Below are 20694 nucleotides of genomic sequence, written 5' to 3'. Positions count from 1 at the left end.
GTCAGTGAGTTGGTGGTGTGCTGGATGTTCGATAACGATCATCCAGCACACCAGGGAGGGTGCAGGACGATCAGCCATCGATATCGTATCGCTGGCTTATCTCCACGTGTGTATGCACCATTAGTCGCAATGGGGGGAATTCAGTTGAATGCAGTGTTGAATAGTACTGGGAATAAGTTCAATTAGCTGCGCGGTTAACCTGAGGTGCACACAAAAATCTGACTAAACTAGTGCCGCAACGCTAGTAGCAGGCTTATCGCTTGCGCTAACAGCCGCCAATTAAGTAGAAGAATACAGGTTACTACGACTCAACCCCCGGCATTAGGCGCCGTAACCAGCATCTCCTAACTTAAGTGCAGGGCGCAATGGAAACAACTGAATAGCTCCAGGAGGGGTTGGGTATGAAATACCAGCGGCTAACCCTCCTGGGAGGATGCCTAACCCTAACTCCCGGTATTTTGACGCCTATCTTTAGTCCCGGGTCAGGCTTCCAACGCCCGGCTGCCGTAATATGACTACATCCCCTCCAGGAGCTCATTCCCGCGCTATTCAACATCACATTTAATTGAATTGCTCCCCATTGTGACTAATGATTAAGTTTAAACATAAAGGGGCTGATTCAGAGTTGGGAGCAAAGCAAAACAAAAAATCATCTTGGCAAAACTATGTTGGACTGCAGGTGGGACAGATTTAAAATGTGCACAGACAGTGATCACAAAATGTGCGCTTTTTACCAGATTTTGAGGACTGAGGACTCACTTTTTCAAAAAGTCTGCCAATTAAGTGACTGATGTATCCTGGCCTGGCTGCAGACTATAAAAAGTGGAGGTGGAGCATGCAGCAGCTGCAGCGGCTGGAGGGCCCAAGTCTGACACCACTGCACTACAGGAACATGATGCGGATACCTGACCCAGCGTAAGGACGGCCTCTGCACCCCCTAGCGCAAACAGGAGGGGGGGTTCTGAGTTAGTGTGGGGTTGGGTATGGGATCCCGGCGGTCGGGATGCCGGTAGTCAGAATAACAACACCATTAGGTAAGTACCCTAACCCCTACCCCTCCCCCTCCGATGCCTGAACCTAACCTCCCCCCCAGTGCCTAAACCTAACCTCCCCTTCCCTGCACCCTAAACCAAACCCTCCACCCTTAGTGCCTAACCCCTAACCCTAAACCTAACCCTCCCCCTAATCCCTGATACTTACCTTCGGGATGCCTGCTGTCGGGATTCCGGCACTTGTATTTTGACTGTCAGCAACCCGTCTGCCAGGTTGCTCACTACCTCCCGTTAGTGTGTATATATTTGTTAGTGTGTATATGTGTATGCGTTATTGTATATATGTGTTAGTGTGTGTATACTGTATGTGTTAGTGTGAGTATGTGTATGCAGTATATGTGTTAGTGTGTGTATATATGGATTTGTATGTGTTAATATGTATATACTGTATGTGTTAGTGTGTCAATACTGTATGTGTTAATGATGGTCTAGCTGCTACTACTTTAAGATGCTATCTACCCTTAGACCCTTACTACCCCCAGCACTGCCTGCCCCTAACCTTCTCCTTGCCCCCAGTACTGCCCCAGCTGCTATATACCCTTACCACCTCCCTATCCCAGTACGGTCTGCCCCAAACCACCTCTTTGCCCCCCAGTACTGTGCCAGCTGCTATCTATCAGTGGCAAATGCAGGATTTCTAGAGAGGGATTTCCAAATGCTTGATTTTAGAATGAGTGTGGCCAGTCCATGAAGAGGACATAATTAGCATTTAAGCAGCTTTAATGTGTGTCATACAAAGTGTATTGTGTGTATTAATTCCAGCATATACGGCACAAGCGATCACAGTAAGCCATCCTACCTGAGCTGAATGTTTTTATTTCAGATCTGTGCACCATTCCTGAACATTGGAGCAAATTCGTGAGTCTGGGGGAGCAGCAGAAGAACCTAGTACCTTGCCCCCAGTACATATACCTGGACATAAATGAACATATTGGTCTCTAGCAGTGCACCCCCAAAGGCCCCCATACACGGTGCGATATAGCAGCCGATTCGACGGATTGGAACGATATCGCTGCTATATTGTTCCGTGTGTGGGTATGATATTGGCCCTTGCGCTCCCTTGGGGTCATACATCGCTCCTCCACTTACTACCTTCTGCGCAAGAGATCTGGTGATGCAATGTGTATGGGGCCCTTCACAGTGCATGTTTTCAAGATCTCCTAGTTGATGCCCAGGTGTATTTATTACTGGCTGACAAATGTTAAAAGTTCCACAGGGGGTGCTTATTATTTAATTTGCGGTACTGAGAAGAACATGTAGCACTAGTAAAATTATATTACCATCTCTATTGTGGGCATGGTGTCGGCTGAGGAAAAGGGTTTCCAGGCAACCGGAAACCCCCCTGCATTTGCCTATGCCCTACCCCCAGTAATGCCTGCCCTAACCCCCTCCTTGCCCCCCCCGCTCTGTCACAACTGCTGTCTGCACCTCTCTCTACCCCAGCACTGCCTGCCCCTACTCCCCTCTATCACCAGCTCTACCCCAACTTCTCCCTGCCTTTACCCCCAGCTCTACACTGCTGCTTGCCCTTAACCCCCTCTATCCCAACTGCTACCTGCCCCCAGCACTGTCCTAATTACTGCCTGCCCTCACCCCCCATAGTATGTGATGGGACCTAGAAACAGTGGAGTAAAACACCAATTTTTTACACCGAGGGGTTGCTGGGACCCACAATTTTTTTCGCTTGACGCGATTACTGAGAGATATTTAGAATTAGCAGAGTATAGCCTAGCTCAAATCTAAATTGCAGTGTAAAAATGAAGCTGTCCAGCATTTTTGGGCTACATGCAAAAGCAGCCAGTATTTATCCTGCATGCATGGAAAAAAAAATGTTTACACCCCGTGCATTGCAACATGCTGTGTTTTAAGTAAAAAGTTACTCCTGATGTGTTCAATCCGGTTCCTTTGAGAAGCGAAAATATTCAAGATTGAAATAGACCATATGTTTTCCTATATCTATTACTGCATGAATTGAGAATTGACAAAGCTTCCTGCATATGAAGTCATTCATGAAAGATCTGTAAACATCCTTGTTTCAAACAAGAAACAATTCATTCATTAGGCAGATGTTTTCCATGTCTGCTCAAATTAATCCAATTAAGAGTAGTGGCATCGGCTTTTTATAGTCCTATAGATAAATGAACAATATAGTGCTTAAATAATGATGTTCCTTGTTCAATACTCAGTGCCCGTAAAAGTCTATGTATTCATATAATTGAGAATTGATGGGTTACTATAGTATGCCAACATGAAGTATCAATACATGCATTGTCCGTGCCATATTATGACATGTTTCTTGTTTGTCCATTTTTAACTTGCTAAGTACCAGCCCATGGCCTATATAAACTGTTCATGACTTCTTAGATACTATCTTTGAACAAGTACCCTTACACTTGGGTATCATTATTCTGAATAATAAAATGTTAAGCTATTTCATCTGATCAAAACGTTGAGATTCTGATAAAAATGGGTAAATATAGCGAAAATGTAGGCCTGTGACGCCACAAATCAGAATTGAACTTTCATCAATGACTTATTTTATGTCTGTCACGTCAAAGCTCTAACCTTATGTCTCAGAAGGGCTCATTTACAAACAGTAAATTTACAGTAAGTGCAGCATTTGTACTGAACCACGGCAACCAAACAGCAATTATCTTTTATCAGTCTAGTGCAAGGAAGTGTCTGATTGGCTGTTAAATGGGCTCTAGAGTATGTAAGGATAATATTAGATTTATATTTTATGATACTTAAATGCTAATTTGTCGATCAACAAAACGATTGAAGGAGTCTAGGTAAAAAAATTTGATAATATAATGCAAAATAAAGACAAAACATTTCTCAGGAAGTGATTATTGGTAAAGAACATAAGAACAGAATCAAACATAAATTAGGTAAGAAAAATATTCGTACAAATGTTTATTGATTTAGAATTCTCAATGGGCTCGATTCAATTTACCGCGAATTAAATAGCAGCGGGAGGGAGCTCCCGGAGCTATTCAATTCTGCGCGCAGTTAGGTCGGGGAATGCATGTTCTCCCGTCCCCCGCGCCTTAAACAGGGTGTTTAGTCGCGAGAACGGGCATTCTCAGTCTAAACTTCCCGGCACTAAGGGCAGAAAACAGCATCGCCCCTGTACTTTTGTCGGATTTCTGGCTCGCACCCCTGGAGGGGTGCGAGAAGAAATCCTTAACAGCGCGCTGAATTGAATGAATAGCTCCGGGAGCTGCCTCCCGGCGCTATTTAATTCACGGTCAATTGAATCGAGCAAAATTATTTCAACAGGGGAAAGGAGTACAAAAAATGGCTTTATTGAAATATGTAACTATTTCATGGGGTTAAGGATATATGATTCACAATTATATGTGCAGTTATATCTTATAATATAATATGACAAAGGACAGTGTTCTATAAATAATAAGATAATAGCATAAACAAAAACATGATCATGTTTGTCTCTTTGAAGACAGAGAAATGGATTGAAAAATAATAAAAAATGAGAAAAAAAACTCTAAGTAACAAGAATATTCACTCAATTACCTCTCTAGTGATGAGGGACCCATTCAATTTAAGACAAAGACACAGGTCATATAACATCTACTAATGTGAGAGAAATGTATAAAAACCCTGGAAACAGAAACAAGACTAGATTATGACTGTAGACGAAGGTAATTCAGAAGGAGAGAGATTGAGCAGACAGTCTTGACCTTTAATGCTGTACCATCAAGCACATATATGATCTCCTATAGATTGGACATCTTAGGAATTCACCCATGACCTTTAGCTATCCTTGGGAAAAGATAACAGTTTTACTTGTGAGCCTTATTAACAAAAATAAACCCACAAGGGTACAAGAAAAGTCAGACCAACACTCCTGTTATGTATAAAACAGAAAGCACTATTACATTTGGGGAGATCCACCATAATAAAAAATTTAATTAAGGAGACTTAGGGCCTGATTCAGCAGCGATCGCAACTGCAATTGCGCATGCAATCGGCCAATAGTTGCTTTCTACGCAGACCCGTTGCAGAATGATTGACAGAAAGTAACGTTTGGGGGTGGTGACAGGGGGGTGGTCGGCGAAAACGCAGGCGTACCAGTGTGTTTGAACGCCATTACAGGAACATGCATAAATTAGCCACTGCGATGCCAGACGGAAGCTTGGGCTTTCATTGCGTGCAATGAGGTTAGCAATTCCTAAGTTCAGACCTTGCGCAAGTGTGCGTGAGGCTCCGATTGTACGACTGCGTGCATAATCGCTATTGCGATGCGCACTGAATCGGGCCCTTAGTACATATCAAGTGAAAATACAGAATAATGTAGGACTGAAATATATATACAATATATAACTATTACACATACACACACAACAGAAAGGGGTATAATGGCGGCACTCACGGGTCCTTTAAGGGAAGGGCTGTGTCAATCCTTGTTTAACGTTTCGGTCACATAGACCTTTATCAAGGTTCTTGATAAAGGTCTATGTGACCAAAACGTTGAACAAGGATTGACACAGCTTGTCAGAGTGATTCTTCTCTTAAAGGACCCGTGAGTGCCGCCATTATACCCCTTTCTGTTGTGTGCATAAGGTTATTAACCTTTATGAGGGCACCTGGGCATTTTGCTTACCTGTTACAGTGGAGTGCCGGTATTTTTATATATATTAGTGCAATGTAATGCTTTTTTTATAGCATACGTGATAAACATATTGGCTGCAATAGCAAGTCTATACATAATGTACAAATACAATAGAAAAAAAGATTCCAGCTCTGGAATTGTTACAGTCTAATTAGCAAGTGGGTAAACACACACACACACATACACATACATATATACATACACATACATACATACACACACACACCTCACTGGTATAGAATAGGGAATGTGGAAAGAGGATTGTAGAAATGGAGCACTAAAAACAATTGGACATACCCTGAAAATGAGCATAAAGGCTGTTGGTAGAGAATGCAGAAAAGAGATAAATGAGAGAATATGGTACAAAAGAAAAAACATTAAGAACAAAAATGGGGTGTCAGAAGAAAATGAGCGGGGATGGTAGAAAGTAGGGCAAGTTAGAGAGAAGGGAGAGAGGCTGGAAAGGAATAATGAGTAGATGACTCATGCCTATGAGAAGAAAAGGAAAAGGACAAGAGGGAAGAAGAGGGAAGTTGGGAAACTGGAAAGGAAAAAGGGAATGACAGGAGCACACGAGGGTGAGGGTAGGGGGTGCAGATGCACAAGCTAATACAATGTGATTATAGGGGAGATAACCGCGAGACAGAGACCATGGCGTGAGCCTGCACATATTGAATGGCTAAAAGGGTTAAATGAGAGAGAGGCAATGTTTTAATCAAAAACAATGCATGAGAGAAACACAATAAGGGACAGGAATAGATGGATTAAACGTGAAGGAGGCTGAGGACACTATAAAATAGCAATGAAAGAGTTATACATCATCAGTTACTATTAGTCCTAAGGACTGTACCCCCGCAGACAAACTGTTAAGTCTGGCTCATAATGCATGGAGGAAGATTCCTTATGGGAATAATGCTATTTTTATTTCTTCACTGATACCTGCTCGCGCTCACCTAGCTGCACATATTCCCTCTCTCTCTCCCCCCCTCTGCCATTCCTCCCCCTCTGCCATTCCTCCACACTACTTCCTCTGTCTCTCTTCCTCACGTCTTCCCATTTATCTGTAGCACATAAAGATGTAACTGCTAATTCTCTCGGTTGGACATACAAACAATGGAGGAAAAGGAGGGATGGAGACATCTTAACATTTTACTTTTAGAGAGTCCTATAAAACAATGAAAGTTAAAGGGTTAACACCTTGGCTGGATGGATACAGGAAAGCCAGGAAATAAATATTTTTGGAATTATAAGGTTAAATTAAAGAGGTTTAACAAGCACTGTAATAGTGAGGTAAACACAATGTAATAAAGTGTAAAATCTGTGAATGGTAGTTAGTTAGGATAAAGTAGAGGGTTAACACAGAATATGGGATGCAAATGGGAAAATAAAGCATGTATGAAGACAGGAGCCAGACAGAGCGAGGGAGATTACGCAAGGCAGGGCGAGGGAGGGAGCGCAAGGCAGGGCGAGGGAGGGAGCGCAAGGCAGGGTGAGAGAGGGAGCGCAAGGCAGGGCGAGCGAGGGAGCGCAAGGCAGGGCGAGAGAGGGAGCGCAAGGCAGGGCGAGAGAGGGAGCGCAAGGCAGGGCGAGAGAGGGAGCGCAAGGCAGGGCGAGCGAGGGAGGGCAAGGCAGGGCGAGCGAGGAGCGGATGGCAGGGCGAGCGAGGGAGCGCAAGGCAGGGCGAACGAGGGAGCGCAAGGCAGGGCGAGAGAGGGAGCGCAAGGCAGGGCGAGAGAGGGAGCGCAAGGCAGGGCGAGAGAGGGAGCGCAAGGCAGGGCGAGAGAGGGAGCGCAAGGCAGGGCGAGAGAGGGAGCGCAAGGCAGGGCGAGAGAGGGAGCGCAAGGCAGGGCGAGAGAGGGAGCGCAAGGCAGGGCGAGAGAGGGAGCGCAAGGCAGGGCGAGCTAGGTAGCGCAAGGCAGGGCGAGCGAGGGAGCGCAAGGCAGGGCGAGCGAGGGAGCGCAAGGCAGGGCGAGCGAGGGAGCGCAAGGCAGGGCGAGCGAAGGAGCGCAAGGTAGGGCGAGCGAGGGAGCGCAAGGCAGGGTGAGCGAAGGAGCGCAAGGTAGGGCGAGCGAGGGAGCGCAAGACTAAAGCCGGCTACACACTAGATGATATGTTTCGGCGAATCTGATGACATATCGTCCACATCACGCAGTGTGCAACCGCTATGTCGCTGAAGATGCGCGCTCCAGCGCGTCGTCAGCGACATCGCCCGTTGGACATGCATGCAGGTACGATGGGCGATATCAGAGGGGGTGATAGCGGGTACACACTGCCTGATGTCTGTCACGCAGTCACTCTCGGGATCGGCAAGTGTGTACAAACTTGCCGATGCCAGGACCCGCCACCTACGATATCGTGCTGGGTACACATCAGCAAATGTGTACCCAGCATTAGCGAGGGAGAGCCCAAGGCTAAGCGAGGGAGAGCGCAAAACAGGGCAACAGAGAAAGCAAGACAGGGAGAGATCGCAAGACAGGGTGAGTGATAGCATGGATGCACAAAAGAGAGCTAGTAGCAGAGTGAAGAAAGAGTTATAGTGAGAGTGTGGAGAAAGGGAAAATTGACAGGAAGAGTTAGAGAGAGGAGGAGAGTGGAGTAAGGAAAAGGGAGAGACAGAGAATAGCAATAATGAGTTATGCTGGGTACACACTTAGCGATGTGTACCCAGTCGATGTCGCGTGCGACGGGTCCTGGCATCGGCAAGTGCGTGCACAATTGCAGATGCTAGAAGCGACGGCTAGACGCCAGGGGGCCATGCTGCATCAGCAGCGACATAGTGAGTAGAAACTGCCCGATGTGAACATATCATCTAGTGTGTACCAGGCTTTAGAGAGTAGAACAAATTCAAAAGGAAAGAACGGAGTGGGAAAGAGTGAATAGAAAGAAGGAGAGAGAGAAAAGAAGGGAGGGGAAAAGTAGAAGAGAGGAAGAAAGTAGAGATAAAATGGAGAGGAAGAGCAAGGAGAGAGAGAGAGAGAGAGAGAGAGAGAGAGGGAGGGAGGGGGAGAGAGAGAGGGAGGGGGAGAGAGAGAGAGAGAGAGAGAGAGAGAGGGAGGGAGGGGGGGAGAGAGAGAGAGAGAGAGAGAGAGAGAAAGAAAGAGAGAGAGAGAGAGAGAGAGAGAGAGAGAGAGAGAGAGAGAGAGAGAGAGAGAGAGAGGATAAAGCAAAAGAATGGAAAGGTAGAGAGACAGTGGAGAGGGAGATAGAGAAAGTGTTGAGAAAGAGCGTGTGAAGAGAGAGGTAGGGAGCATAGAATGAGTAGAAAGGGTGGAGAGTTAGTAGATGGGGGAGAGAGGGGGACGGGAACATGGATTGCAAAGCAGACTGAGGTATATTGAAAGACTTACGCTGAGTACACACTACACAATGTGATTAGTCAGCGACGGAACGATACGTTGTGCCGTCCACATACACTGTGCGATGCAGTGGGCCACGGCGCAACATGTACTTCCATGCTGCATTTAGCAGCATGGCATCATTCTTCACATCTTCCCATCCGCTGTGGATGTAGAAGAGAGAAAAGGGGAAATAATTTGATGCACTAAATGAGGTCAGGATCAAGGAACAAAATATAATACGAGGACAAAATGAGAGAAGAAAGAAAGGAAATAGGCGGATATAACACAGAGAACAGTAATAAATGGGACAGAATGCATTTAGAAACATCACAGAAAAGGAGTATAAATTATAGGATTAACTAGGAAGTTAAGGAGAGAAGAAAAAAAAAAGCAACTAGAGAGACAGTTGAGTGTGTGAGTAGAAACATAATGAAGGAGGCAGAAGACAGATAAAACATGGATATTCCAGTGAGCAAAGGAAAACAAACAGGCCAGAGCAGAGCTTTATTCTACCACTATCTGTATGACAACAAGAGCAGAAATTATTACCGATCCCTCATTAATGCAGCAGGACTTACAAATAATCTCGGCACCTATGTGTCTACAATAATAATAAGGAATGATGTGATAGTGGAGGCCATTTTTGTTAAGAGAAATATAGATATATGTTATTTTAAATAAAGACTCGCCACATCACAACTGATTGCACGTTCCAACCACTTAAATTCCACTATTGGGAATAACACCTCATGGGTATACTCATACAGTAGCTGGATATATTGAATAAATTGCTAAACCTGGGAGGACATGTTTTTGGAAGGCAGAGTTGCTGTTCTTACCTGGACCCACTTGTAATGAACATAAGCCAGAACTAAATTACTTTCATAACACCACCAGGCCAACTCAAGTTGCCAGGATACCATTCCACCAGCACTAATCATGGAGGCTAGTGCTGGGCACACACTAGGCGATATATCGTTCGTACAGCCAGTCGGACAATGTATCGTTCAGTCCATCTGGCAGTGTGTACACACAATATATTAGAGAAAGACGTCTGTCACAGATATATTGCCCTGGCCATGCTGAGCGGCAGATGCATTATATCAGTAAGATATATCTTTCACAACTGCATGTCTGTACACGTGACCAAACGATCCATATGCTGGTTACAGGATCCAGCAATGATAACATCACAGCTGTCTCATGTGGCCATACATATCGGGCAGCCAATTGGTGTGTATGTACAAGGTCATTTGTGCATAACCTTGCCAAATCGTTAGATCAGTCGGATCGTTGAACATGTGTCCTCATAAACATGTGGATAGTTTGGAGACAACTAAGACTTCCTACCAGCCTTCCTCAAACATGCTATACTAACACTAGCGTTCCCGCTAGGCTGTTTCAGCGGGGCGCTGCGCCCTGCCCTATCTCTGAAGGGCAGAAAGCACCCGCCCTTCAGCGCGGTGCCTGCCCCACTAAAAAATCCTGTGGGTTCTGTCCTCCACCCGCAGGCAGCAGTGTCCTGCGGTTGGGGAAAATGGCAGAGCAGTGGTTACTGCTGGTGGGGGGGGGGGGGGGGAGAGGGAGAGTTTGATACACCTCCCGCTTGACCTTTTTCTTCCTGTAGCTCATGTTATGTCAATATCGGAAAGTGTAGTTAAGCTTCTAGTGTATAATATAGTTCCTATTAACTGTACTGTTGAGTACAAGTTAGATATACTATTTCTAATAATTTACATGATCAATTATTCATATTAAATTGTAAGAATTATGATATGCTACACAATTATATAACAAATGCATTATAAATAATGTACTTAGCAGTACGCAACAGTTTTAAAGATCATCGAGATCTACCCTAGTTGGCACAGTGACCCATTATTTAGGTCAGGAATTACAAAGCAAGAACACTTAAGAACAAATTAAGCTGTGGTGTAAAGAATAAAACACAACACAGAACTAAATGTAAATATAAAGCAATTGCTGGAGGTGGGTGAGAAAGTATACCGGGAAACAAAACAACAAATGTTAAAATTAGAAAGAGAAGATAGTTTGCAAACAAGAAACCATTTACAATGTGTAGTATACTTAAAAAAGACAGAGAATGGCTTTGGACAAGAGTATAAGAAACAAAGAATAAAATCGAACATACAAAAAAAATGCACTGCAATTTCCAAGTCAACAATGGCAGCCCAAACTAAACCAAAAGGGGACTAGGGAACCACCAAATTCCCCAAAAGGAGAAGTCTAATGGCGTCAACGATTGCCCAACAATATTCCTATTGTCCTTCTCTGTAGTAAGATGTGCTTTTAAATTTTCCCCCGCCATCACAAAACCGTTGTTCGACTCTGGTGTATTTGCAGACTAAAAACATTGTCCGCTTGCAACCAAATTAATGCTGCATCCACCTCTGAATCAGGGCCATAGTCAGGGATTTTATGCTCATAACAGTGGGTAGATAATGCTCTGGGTTTAGAACGTTACTTGAGCTGTAGGTGGGTCGAGTTATAAATCAAACGTCTTCAACATCTATTTGGATATCTGGGTAACATAGCAAATGGGAGGAATTAATTAGAAATGAGCTATAAGCTTAGGTTTCCGTTTTTCTTTCCTCACACATAACTTACGGACAGCATCCAGCCATATCATGACTATTTGATTGCAAATTACTGAAAGCCCAGAGCTGGATTCATCATAGAACACAGAAGGCCAATGCTTAAGGCAGTAACGTGCAAGAGGCGGCCATCCAAGCCTTCACCTGTGGCTGCCCCAGCTCCTTCCTGCTTTATGGTCATCTAGGTTTGTCAGAGCTTGCAACATCTGTTTAAAATACCTGCTGATATTATAGACTTAGGGTAGTGTGCAGCCCTTTTGAATTTCGAGGACAGCACGTGTGGCCCTGTAATGTATCAGGTTCCCTATCATTGGCCTAAGGGCACTAGAGAGGCAGTTCATTCCTTGATTAGCGCCTATGTTAAACTGTTATTTTCCAGCAAAGAAGAATAATGAGAGAGAATAAGATAATCAGCTGGCGTAGATTTATCAGGGGTAGGGATATAATGTAGGGTAGGTAGTAGCATTAGATTCTGCTCATTGTTAGAACTGGCAAATCTACAAAATGATGTGCTTACAGGACCCAGCTATGCAAATCTGGCCTTGTGAAAACCCCTTAACAAGACTTTCAATTAATAGGTAAATCAGCAGCAAAAACTTTTTACAACATACAGTAAACAGTGACTCACCTACCTTACATATTGTCTATAGCCAGAGTTATTAACTTGTTTCTGTTGAGAACTCCATTATGTCTATGAATCAATAATATGACCTTTAGTTCAGTCTTTAATTAATAATGTACTTCTTTCAAATATTTAACTGTTGTCTACAAATTCATTTTACTAATCTGTACACTATAGATCATAAATGCAACAAATATAAAAAATGAGGCATGTTTAATAATTACCTTGTTAATTATTAACTATAATACAATCCCAGTGTGTAACCAATTGAATCACTTGTTTTTTTTATTATTTAAAATTGGATTTCAAATAATCAGATTTAAAATAGATCAGATTGTAATAGGTGAGCCTCCATATAATCCTACTATATAATCCTACTAAACTGTGTGTCTATGACATGCGCAATGAACGACGGATAGTGGAACACGCATGCTCCATGACTGCCTTACATCTGAGCACATCCATTGCCACTAGAGAAGAAAATATATGCGATACTGCCCACACAGGCAAGGGCTCTCCTGCTGGCCGCTCTGACTGAACCACATCACCACCAAACTGTCCTTTATACCCCCAGAATGGGAGAAAGGAGGTCCTGGCACAGAATGAGCGGGCTGGGGCCACAGCCTGCCTAATTTCTCCATGCAGCCTGGACCTTTCGGAAGGGGCTGAGCAACAAGACTCCCAGCTTGAGGTGAAAGTGTAAAAAGTTTGAGAGAGAGAAGAAAAGGAGGAGAGAGGAGAAAACGGGGGAGATAGAGAAAAGAGGATGGGAAAAAAGTTTGAGAGAGAAAAGAGGTGGAGAGGTGGAGACAGGCGGAGGGAGAGAGAGAAGACGAGGAAAGAGAAAGGAAACAGTAGAAAAAGCGATCGGGGGATGGATTGAAGGAGAAAGAGAAAGATAGGGAAGTGACAGGGAGGGGTGGATGGAGAGTGAAACGGGTGGAAGGGGGGGAGAGGTTAAGATGGAATAAGACAGGGACAGAGAGCGGGAGACAGAGGAAAGATGAGAAGGGGGAGGAGAGAGAGGGGAAAAACAGCTACAGGTGCAACTAAAATCCTTTTGAAAAAAACTGACGCGAGTCCACTTTTACTTACCTACAACATATACTAGGTACAATAGTAAACAAACTAAAGCCCCCATTTATTAACGAGTTTTATCACCCAAACGAGTGATAAATTGCACTGTGTATGATAAATGGTGCTCCAGCCAATCAGCTCCCAAATGTCATTTTGCTAACAGTTGACAATTGGGAGCCGATTGGCTGGAGCACCATTTATCATACACAGTGACATTTATCACTCGTTTCGGTGATAAAACTTTTTAATAAATGGGGGCCTATGACTGTAGAATAGTAACAGCCAACAAATAAGGCTGGGTACACCACACACCATGGGATCATAACTGGACATGGTGCAAATGCAGAGTTGTGTGTTGTGTTAGTTGTGTTTTGTGTGTGTGGTTTTTACAAGCTGTAATATAACTATAAGTGACCTGGCTTGGTCCAATTTGGTTATTTACATGTGTGGTCAAACTGTACAATGATAGTTGAGCTCGGTCCTTGGGTCAGCCCATATGTGTGAACCCTAAGATAGAGGAAATGTGAAGTCAGCTGAGCTGAGACCAGAAGACAGAATAAATTATTAAAGGGAAGAAATTCTATGAAAAAGAGCAAGAAGGCCAGTGATAAGTAGACAGAAGATTGATAGACAGGATAGATACTGCTGCTATTGGAATAAGAAATCCGCAAAGTAGAAAGGCCTGTACAAGCCATTTAGCAGAAATAGTGCTACTTCAGCTTGGATTGCCCTATAATTGTGATGTCATGAAGGGCTTAGGGCATGTGTTATATAGATAATGTTTGAGACAAAAAGAAATAGGTCAAAAATGATGTCTTAGAAGAACAAAGAAAAATAGAGAACAGTGAGTGGTAGGAGAGAAAGTCAGAAATTATGACATAGCACACTGTAAAGCTAGTATGGATAAGCCAGTGACAGAAAAGGGGGAGATACATGAAATAAATGGCAGTAGGGTACATGACATACAGAAAGGGAGAATGAACAACACCAGGTAAGGTTGATGGAAAACAGATTTAAAGCATTATTTTTAACCAGCCACTCAAAGATGGCTTCCACCATAATCTTTGTGGGGAAACACTAAAGCCTTGTCATTGCAGCTTTGAAAACCTGGATGTTTAGTACATACTTAATTATAATATTGGATGCTCTACATTTTTGAAAGGAGTATGTGGGTGACAGTTGCTCATAAAAACAGCTCCTAAATACAAGACGCAAAAGTTATGTGTTTAAAAAACTAATCTACATCACCTTCAACCATTCGATCTTAGTACATCTATCAGCAGTAAGTTTACTGTTTTGTATAAAACTACAGTTAAGATAAACAGTAGTGGAAATACACAAATGTATATGCATCATAGGTAATGCTGACAGCTGTATAATTGTAAATGAAATATATATTTTGTGAATTTTAGCCGCTAGATTACGCAAGTAAAATTGTGTCTGGCAGTAAGCTCTTGCGCACAGCAGCACAATGATATATGAGACATTACTTGCAAAATATGCTCCGTGCACACATGTTTAAGTGCATTATATACCCAAATAACCTAGTACAAGGTCTGCAAGCCTAGACCTGCACTTAATGAAGGACACATAGGAAATACACATACTGCATCACTCTTCCTTTCAGTTCATGGTCATTATTTTACAAACAATCAAAATAAGGTAGAGGAAGAACATGATATAGAACCCATGAAGCCTGTCATTATATATACATGGTTGCAGAAAAGCTGCATATAGATATATATCACATAGGCCACTACAGAAGTGCAAAGCACAATATAAAGAGCGGAAAAGGAATCATAATATGACAGATGATAACAATTAATGCCCTGGCGGTGATTTATGCTGACTTGCTCCAGCACACACGTACTGTATATACAGATGTCACACGTACCCAGCCACACCGTGCTCACCTTATAACATACCTGCATCAGATGATGCTCTTCCTAGCCTCTCTCCTAGGACCATGTGGACGAGGGTGTATCTGTCATTGGCATGCACTGTATATGTAGAGATAGATCTAATATGTCCCTATATATTGGTATAGTGACTTGGAGAGTGACTGCTGTGCAGTGGTGGGGGACGATGTGTGTCACTGGGATGGGTGCTGCACGGGTACCGAGACGCAATTCAGGACGAGCATCATCCGCACCAGCAGCAGTAGCAGAGCCTGCGGCACCCTCGCTCCATGGCAGAAACCCCGAGCCGCGTCCTGGCAGGAACCAGTGCGAGATGTAAGAAAAGATCGCCCGCCACAGAGCCAGCAGCAGAAGCCCCCAGTGATCCTCTCTAGGTCTGTGGATGGATAGGGTACCAGCTGGCACCGACTAGATCTCTGACCCCCCCACAGGGGAACACGCAGATCGCCTCTCCGCACTCATTCCCCAAATCTTCCACAGTCCTTATTTCCTCCTGCTCGCAGGTGAAAGCAGGCGAAGGCGGGGGAGGAGTGAGTGCAATGTAAGCAGGATCTATAATCACATGGATCTGCCCAGCATCCCGCAGCCGCACAATCTTCACTGCCCTCCTCCTCCTTGTACAACCCTTATTTGCTGTTTTGGGGATCCCCTATCAGTGCCCTTGTGAGAGCAGGAGCAGCAGCAGGAAGGCTGTGCTGATTCAGTGGCTCCTCTCCCTCCCTGCTCTGTGCCTGCTGCTGCCTCCCTATCTTATTCCCTATCTAGCAGCAGTAGACTGGTCCAGCTGCCCCTCCCAGCAACTGCTGACTGCAGAGATGTTGTGTTTCATTACCATGTGCATTCTGGGCCCTGTAGTCCTGCTGGCTCACATCTAATGTGCTGCTCTCAGACCTACAGTATGCTAGACCTTAGCAAGACCCTGAGCTGTCTGATTTGCAATGCATTGTGGTCAGTGTAATCTTGACCTCAGAACCACGTGCACTGCAATCTGGGCCCTGTGCTTTTGCATTTCTTTATGTAATACACAAATCATGGCCCAGCAAATGATTTTGACAAGGGAATCCAACAATCCAATTCACCAAAATACTGAAATTTTTTTCATATATATACATGCTAATACATACACGCAGCAAATATATATATTTCCTTGTCAGGAGATATTAAGCATTTGCATTCTAAGGAATAATGAATTAGAGTCTACTACAATGATAAGGATATTATAAGTCACCATGAAGGTGTGTGATTTGCATTTAATCCAAAATTACCCTCAGCGATTTATACGTTATTGTAGCCTGGTGCATTATGTCAAATATTTTTATGAATTTAAGTTTTTTTCTTTCTTTTAGTTTCTGGATTTGCGTTAATATGAGAGATCCATGGGTCTCCATCTTGTACATGTGCTAACCATAGTAGCAGGTAGGCTAAATGCTGGACACTGACTGATTTGTGTTTGCTCTGTCAGTTTTGTAATGTGTGGTCAATGAAAATAAAGGTCCTTCATTAATAGTAAATATACATGCATTAACCCTAGGCATAACTTGACTGCAACTATAGATTTATGTTCCTGTCCTGATGCATCTCTCTTAAGTAAACAATTTGGGCCATTTTGTATTGATCTTTTCCTGGTTCTGGGCTGTCAATATATTTTAAATTATTGCAGAACAATTCAATAGGCTGATGCATTGTGGGTACCAATCAAAGGTGTGAGGTGTTTTTTTCTAAATTTATAATAACGAACGTAATCTACAACATTATTAAAGGTCCTTCCTAATTTCTGTTTTCATCAGTAGTTTCTAAACTGCTCATCAAACACTGTGGTTCATGCCGAGTTGGTCGCATATGCATAAACAATATGTTTTCAAAAGTTGAAGAAAAAAAAAAATATTTGTGCCCATATGTTGAGTCATTGGCATCTCATAAGCATCCAGCTTTACACCAGTGGCCAAGGTGACAAATTTACTTCAGGCAAACTTCCAGATACACTGAAACCAAACATTTGTTTTGACAGCAAAAAAAAGCATTTGTTATATGTTTGTACCCACTTTCTCGCTTTCTCTGCACCACTTATCAACACACTTTTACTCATCCTATGTATGCCTCCTCCTTTCTGCTTAAAATGCGACAAAGTCAAGTATGCTTATGGAAATGCATATTTTAATCCGAATATAAACAACAATAGGTCTTTGTCTGACTCTAGATGTGCCTCTAATGGGCTTTTCTGTAGTAAATGCCACTATTTTAAAAATAGCTTAGGTGTAAACACAGCCCCTCCCCTCCTGTCCCAATAGTCTCCTGTCCCTACTTTTTTTACAGGGCTGGGTACGGGATGGCGGTGGTCGGGATCCCTGGTGGACAAATTCCCAACAGGGTTAGGATACCGACATCTGTCGGTAGGTGTCCTAACCCTTCTCCTACCCATAACCCTCCCCCCCAGTGCCTAAGCCTAACCTCTCCCTTCCACACCCTAACCCCCTTCCCCCAGTACTAAGAGTGCATGTGACTTGCACCTCGTTCCCTTAAACATCAGATGAGAGACCCAGATGTGCAGCCAGGAGCAGTCAGAGCTTTTCAACAGGGCTCCTCTGGGTAAGTATTTGGAATTAAAAGGGTAGTTCCGACACTGTCTGTGATCTCTTCTGAATTAAAGAGCTTCTTGATAGTGTTCTCAATATGTTCAGAGATATATGTAAAAAATTGAAAACAACAATATCGTGTAATAGCTCAAAATAAGTTTGTTCTCATAGGATATAGGTGTACACTCACCCTTTTATGGTGATAAATAGACGTTGGACCCAAGTTTCACAGTGGTCCTGTGGTAGTTGCGGAATGGAACGTAGAGCCCGTCAATATTGTCTGTGAGTACCTCCAGATCAATGTGTATTATTGGTGGAAACACATATAACAAGCCTCCATAGTGCAAATCAGTATACCCAATGCAAGGTCCTATAAGGTCAAGTAATATACTCACCTTGAATGGGAAATAAATTGAGCTTTGGACATTCATTTATCAGAACCCAATGACCGTCGGTGTTGGCTGGATCGACAATAACTTCCTGGAACTAAATAATAGGCTTTGGATCCAAAAAACTTATGCAAGATCCAGTTACCATAAAAATGTATTAATTTATTGTGGTGTAGTCATATAACATCAAATGTTTACAAAGGTAAAAGGATATACAGGTTGAGACTCCCATATCCAAATATTCCGAAATACGGATTATTCTGAAATACAGATTTTTTTAGCATGACTGAGATAATGAAACCTTTGATTTTTGATGGTTCAATGTACACAAACTTTGTCTAAGGCACAAATTATTAAAAATGTTGTATTAAATTACCTTCAGGCTCTGTGTATAAGGTGTATATGAAACATAACTGAATTTTATGTATGTACACAAACTTTGTTTGAGCCACAAAATTATTGAAAATATTGTATAAAATTACCTGCATGCTGTGTGTATAAGGTGCATATAACACATAATGCATTCTGTGTGTATATTTGGGTCCCATTCCCAAGATATTTCATTATGATATGCAAATATTCCAAAATACGGAATATTCCGTTAATCAAAATACCCCTGGTCCCAAGCATTTTGGATATCGGAGACTAAAGTTGTAATTAAGAGCTCTTACTTAGGATTATGTAAAATTAAAAAGTGCAAATAAATATATTTGTAGATGGGATGGGTTAAATAAACATTTACCCCCTCCCATCTACAAATATATTTATTTGCACTTTTTAATATTACATAATCCTAAGTAAGATCTCTTACTTACAACTTTAGCATTAGCTAACAGCAGTTACATCAACATAATTCCTTTTATTTCACTTATTTCAATCAGTTTCAATTAGAATTAAGTGTTCTCTCAATCATCAATACCACACCCATAGTTCCCTACTTAAGGGCTAGGTTGTTCATTCTTTAGCCATCAGCCTGAGGAAGCAGACGTTGGTTCTGTGAAAAGCTTTGCCAAGTTACCACTGATTGGTACTCTCCACTTTTTCATTGATAGCAATGTTTTAACAATATATATATATATATATATATATATATATATATATAAATTTATTTTTATTTTATGATTGATTATTTTTTTTATTTTGTAAACTCTTTATTTTATTGTATTCATTTTTTGTGTAGTATATCCTTTTACCTTTGTAAACATTTGGTGTTATATGACCACACCACAATAAGTTAATACATTTTTATGGTAACTGGATCTTGCATAAGTTATTTGGATCCAAACACTGCTATTTAGTTCCAGGAAGTTATTGACGATCCAGCCAACACTGACGGACATCAGGTACTGATAAATAAATGTCCAAAGCTCAATTTATTTCCCATTCAAGATGAGTATATTACTTGACCTTATAGGACCTTGCATTGGGTATACTGATTTGCACTATGGAGGCTTGTTATATGTGTTTCCCCCAATAATACACATCGATCCAGAGGTACTCACGGACAATATTGACGGGCTGTACGTTGCATTCCGCAACCACCGCAGGACCACGGTGTAAGTTGGGTCCAACGTCTATTTATCACTATAACAGGGTGAGTGTACACCTACAGTATATCCATTGAGAACAAACTTATTTTACTTTATTACACGATATTGTTGTTTTCAATTTTTTACATATATCTCTGAACAAATTGAGAACACTATCAAGAAGCTCTTTCATTCAGAATAGATCATAAACAGCGCCGGCAGTACCCTTTTAATTCCAAATACCTCCTCCCCTAGTGCCTAACCCTCCCCCACAGTGCCTAAGCCCAACCTCCCCCTCCCACACCCTAACCCTCCCCTTTAGTGCTCTACCCTAACCCTCCTCCTCCTGCCTAACCTTAATCCTAACCCTCCCTCTATCCCCAGTACTTACCTGCGGAATACCGGTGTCAGGACCCTGGTGCCGGTATTCTAAGCACCGGCATCCTCTTTCCTGGGATATTGACTGCATCCCCTTTCACACTATCAGTTAGCAAGCTACTCATGCAATGTGCAACAGGAAACTGGAGTGATGGGGAGAGGGGAAACAGCTTTTATTAATGCATGACATAAAATAATAATTTATGATTTGCATATTGTAAACATTTAGTCATGCTCTGAATTATTCATTTATTAAATTAATGTATTTTTGAAGTGGTGTTACACATGTCAGAACAAATTATATGAGCATAACTTACTGTAAAGTTGATTAAACAATGGAATATCTTACCACATAAGGTGCTGATAGCAAATTCTCTAACGATGTACAAATGGGCTGTATACCTTTATCACAGGTAATTGTATTGTTAGTAGGGTACATTATGTGGGTGATTGATCCAGGGAATGTATCCATTTGCTATTTTTGGGGTCCAAAATAAACTGATTTCCATCACTTTGAGGTAAAATTGGCAACTAAAACACCCAACTCCTCCAGGAGGCATATTAAA

At 42.5% G+C, this 20694-nt stretch overlaps 1 protein-coding gene across 5 annotated transcripts in view; it reads right to left on the bottom strand.

Annotated features, from left to right (window-relative positions):
- The window catches only part of LINGO1 (leucine rich repeat and Ig domain containing 1), a 319884-nt gene extending 303788 nt beyond the window's left edge, over positions 1–16096 (bottom strand). For 3 of the 5 annotated variants that reach the window (XM_088443838.1, XM_088443876.1, XM_088443869.1), the window contains exon 1: positions 15254–16096. The gene's annotated coding sequence lies outside the window, so the exon portion shown is untranslated. The remainder of the gene's footprint in view (positions 1–15253) is intronic. The other 2 variants (XM_088443843.1, XM_088443862.1) reach the window with 1 other exon arrangement.
- Between the last annotated feature and the right edge of the window lie 4598 nt (positions 16097–20694).

Source organism: Taudactylus pleione, unplaced genomic scaffold (genome assembly GCF_031769625.1).
Source record: "Taudactylus pleione unplaced genomic scaffold, aTauple2 ptg000019l, whole genome shotgun sequence".
NCBI classification, from domain to species: Eukaryota; Metazoa; Chordata; class Amphibia; order Anura; family Myobatrachidae; genus Taudactylus; species Taudactylus pleione.
Note: the sequence above shows the minus strand (reverse complement) of the source record. Positions and strands in the feature narration are given on the sequence as shown.